Source organism: Otolemur garnettii, unplaced genomic scaffold (genome assembly GCF_000181295.1).
Source record: "Otolemur garnettii isolate 467f Iridium unplaced genomic scaffold, OtoGar3 scaffold00061, whole genome shotgun sequence".
NCBI lineage: Eukaryota > Metazoa > Chordata > Mammalia > Primates > Galagidae > Otolemur > Otolemur garnettii.
In genome coordinates, this window is record NW_003852456.1 from 6,425,593 (window position 1) to 6,429,855 (window position 4,263).

Below are 4,263 nucleotides of genomic sequence, written 5' to 3' on the forward strand. Positions count from 1 at the left end.
TTCCTTTCCTTCTTTGGGACAGAGTCTCACTCTGTCACCCTGGGTAAAGTGCCATGGCCTCATAGCTCACAGCAACCTCAAAATCCTGGGCTCAAGCGATCCTTTTGCCTCAGCTTTCCAAGTATCTGGGACTCCATTAGCCCACCACCATGTGTGCCTAGTTTTTTGTTTTTAGTAGTGACAGGGTCTCCTTTCTACTTGACTGGTCTGGAACTCCTAAGCTCATGTGACCCTCGCACCTTGGCTTCGCAGAGTGCTGGGCTTACAGGGGTGAGTCATCAGGCCCCACCAACTTTCCTAAGAGATTTTTCATCTTCAGGGCAGCTCTTTTCCATAAACTCTTTCAGTGACCCAGGCATCTTGTTTATAAGTATTTATCATTTCCTGGGGTCTCTTTAATGAATATTCTCAAGTAGCCAAATGGACAAGCACTCTTGCATCTTAAACCCTATGCCTAGGAGAAGTGTCCACCACTTTTTCTCTCGTTCCTTTGAAAAAAATTAGTTCTATGGCCACATCTTACCACAAAGAGGTATGGGATGTTTAGCTTTTAGATGGGGAGCCACCTTCCAGCTGCTTAACATCAAAAGAGAAACTGAATGTGGTGGATCAGCTAGTCATCCTTTTACCTGTGAAAAACTTGTGTGCACTCTATTTCATACACACAGAACACGTTCTCTCCCATCCTCAGAGACACACAACCCAAAGCCCAGTATACTCCATTCATCTTAAAGTCCAGGATCTCTGAATGGGGCATAAACCTCTCTACTGAATGGCTCCTCATGGTTTTGCCACTTAATAATTTAAAATATGAGTGATCTGACAATATACACATTGGGCCGGTTGGCATGATGATTATTAAGGTAATCTCATGGAAGCAGGAGAAATGGTAGGTATGCAGGTCCCTAACATGTATTTCATCCTGACTTAGGACACAGAGCCACATTTCTATCAAATGTCAGTCTTTGGGAAAGAGAGAGGAAGGACTCCAATTAGGAGAGTGGGGAAGGGCCAGCCCTGCCCCCTCATAGAGTCAGAACCTGAGCATTAGTAGCACTTATACTGAGGCAAATTCTTGGCTCCAGCCTAATTTTGCCAGCTTGTCTTTCATGGGTGGAAGAGAAAGATACCATCTCCTAGAGAGATCTAAGACTTGCTGTTACAGATGTGCAAGAAGACAGATCCGTGGTTTTATAAGCTGCCTCAACATCCCTGTGTTTGAGAGTACAGACCCTCCCATAGTATTATGAGGAGGCCAGAATTTAGGCCTCCAGGTTGCAGAGTGCAAGGCCTGGCTGACTGGCAGGCAACCCGATCCACCCCATCAGGACTCTGGCAGGACTGCTGGTTTTAAGTACTCAGGTATAGCCTGTTTTCACGGCTTAGTATGGAACCACTCTGCAAGAAATTTGTTACTCCTTACCTCTCAGATATGTAGAGTTAGAATTCATTACATTACACATCACATGATTACATGCAGGAAACTTGGGGAAACATAACAAATAGGCAAGGACAGGAAAAATTCCTATACTTTAAACCTTTGTTTTGAATTTGAGCTTCCGACAGATATGTCACTTTCATTAAATATGAGTGACATAGTTCTATGGAAGGATATATAGACTCAAACTTGCAGATATATTTTGTAAGTGAAAGAACTACAATATTATATCTTAAAGTAGCTTAATGCAAATAAAACTTTTCTAAAAATAGTTGCTTTAGGATGAAACAAAAGAAGAATTTCTTATTTTGATAAGAGCATGGACAAGAATTTACTAGATATTTAAATATAACAAACTTACTTTCATAAGTAACAATGAACTCATATCAATGAGAAATAGTTATATCCAATAAAAACTCTAACATATGACCAAATCCTATAGGATTGACAATAAAAAGAGTACAATTTTAAAGTTATGTTTCTGTTATTTTCATTCATGTAAACATAGATCCCTTTTGCTTTTTATTATGTTTAATAAAATGGAAGTTGACTGAGGAAAGGATTCTTTTCTAGATTTTTACTAAGAAAAATATCAGAAACTTTGGCTGGGCTGAGTGAGGTGCCTCACACCTGTAATCCTAGCATACCAGGAGGTTGAAGTGGGTAGACTGCCTGAGCACAGGAGTTTGAGACTAGCCTGAGCAAGAGCAAAACATACCCCCATCTCCTGCCTCATCTCTACTAAGAGTAGAAAACTAGTTGGGTTTTGGTGGCATGTGCCTGTAGTCCCAGCTACTTGGGAGGCTGAGGCAAGAGGATCACTTGAGCCCCAAGAGTTGAGGTTGCTGTGAACTTTGATGCCATGACACTCTACCCAGGGTAACACAGTGAGACTCTGTTTGAAAAAGAAAAAAGAAAATGTTTCACATTTACTTTTATGAACGCTACAGTTTTTTTAAAAAAGTATAGTTATCAGTGAAAATCTATCTGCAATGGATTAATTTACATTTTTCCAAAATCTTATCTTGGAATCCTCCCCTCCCCCAAGATGATGGTATTAGGGGGTGTGATTTTTGAGAGGTTTTTAGGTCATCAGGATGAAACACTCATGAATGGAATTAGTACCTTTATAAAAGAGACCTCAGAGAGTTCCTTCATCTCCTCTGTGAAATTATAGCAAAAAGATGATGTCTGAGAGCCAGGAAATGGGCACTCAGCAGACACAGAATCTGCTGGTGCCTTCCTCTGGGACTGTCTAGTCTTACACTGTGAGAAGTAAATTCCTTTTCTTTATATGCCATACAGTGTATGGTGGTTTGTGATGACAGCTCAAAGAATTCAGATAATATTTTAGTATTTACCTTATGAAGTTTTTAAAATATAATTTAAAAATTCAGATACAATAGGAGGCTGGTTATGTTGCATTACTCACTTATTCACAGATTGTATCAAATAGTTAATGTGGAGTGCAGAGCTCCAGAAACCTCAGCTGTTTTAGCACAGTCTAAAAAATATTGATTGGACTAAGTTTGGAGCAGACCAGTGGATTTTTATTCCATTAGTTATTATATCAGTTGGTATTAACCCAATTGTATTAATCATATTTTATTATATAATTAGAAGGATTTCATGCAATTCTAAATTTGTGTTTTAATTTGTCTTTATTCTTCACTTTTCTTTCATTTGTTTTTATTTTTATTTGTTAAGCCAGGATGGTGGATTTTGTGTATTATGTTTTGCTGATATTCTTGATTAGATTTGTCCTCCCTGATCATACAGGCTGTGCCAATAACACAAAACGGGCGGTGGGTTTGGGAAATAACCCCACAGGTGCCTGAGGGATGTGACACACAATTGAAGTGCAGTGCTGCGCTCTTGGCCTTTAATTTATATGAGATTGCCTCTGTTCGAGGGTTAAGTCTCTAAGATCTAGCGCTGAGGAAGATTGGTGGATTATTAAACACAAAAGCTCTTTCAGGTCTAGAAAAAGAAAGTCAGCTTCAGCTGCAGAAATGTTTAAAATATAAGTTATTCACTGAGAATTTAATGAATTGTTTCTATGATCATAATAAACTAACTCATTTTGATTGTGTTGATTAACTTACACCACAAGGGTATTTGTTTGATTTTTTTTTTTTGAAACCATTTTTTGTTTCTTTGTTTCAATAAAGAACGTCTACTATGAACTCTGAGTTCTAAAGATAATTAAAGTGTCAGAGAAGTAGAAAGAAGCCGAGCAGGGGACACCTGAGAACTTGATTATCTCAGTATCTTTTAGGTGGATTTACACTCTGCTCAATTGTTATTTTCAATAAATTTTGAGTCCTTAGCTGGACTTCACTACATACATTATAAGTTTTCCCTAAATATTTGCTGTGCTGTCATTTATATGTCTGTGTTTTGAGATGCACAAATAGTACAGAGGTCATCAGACAGTAGGTTTGCCAGGAAGGTTGAGTATCTGAGTTCTCCATAATGTTGGATTCAAACCTGGAGAGAGTCTCTTGTAGATGTGGTTCCTGTGGGTTTCTGTTTTACTAGATGCATATGATAAAAACACAGGATAGGGAGGTTTGGTTACTGACAAAAGATTAGCTAAAACAGAATAATGCAACCCCAGCTGGGTAAGGGGGAGTAGAAAACTGAAAGACGTTTAATAAATGGAAAAATGGGTAGAAGCTAAAAGATTAAAGTTCCTTTTTAGGTAAGTAAATACTCAGCATGGGCATAGCAAGGGTAGAAGGCCTGGCTTTTGAAGGGAGAAAGTTACAAGACATAAGAAGAAGACAGGTCCATACAGAGACGTGTTTGTATGTTTCATAAGG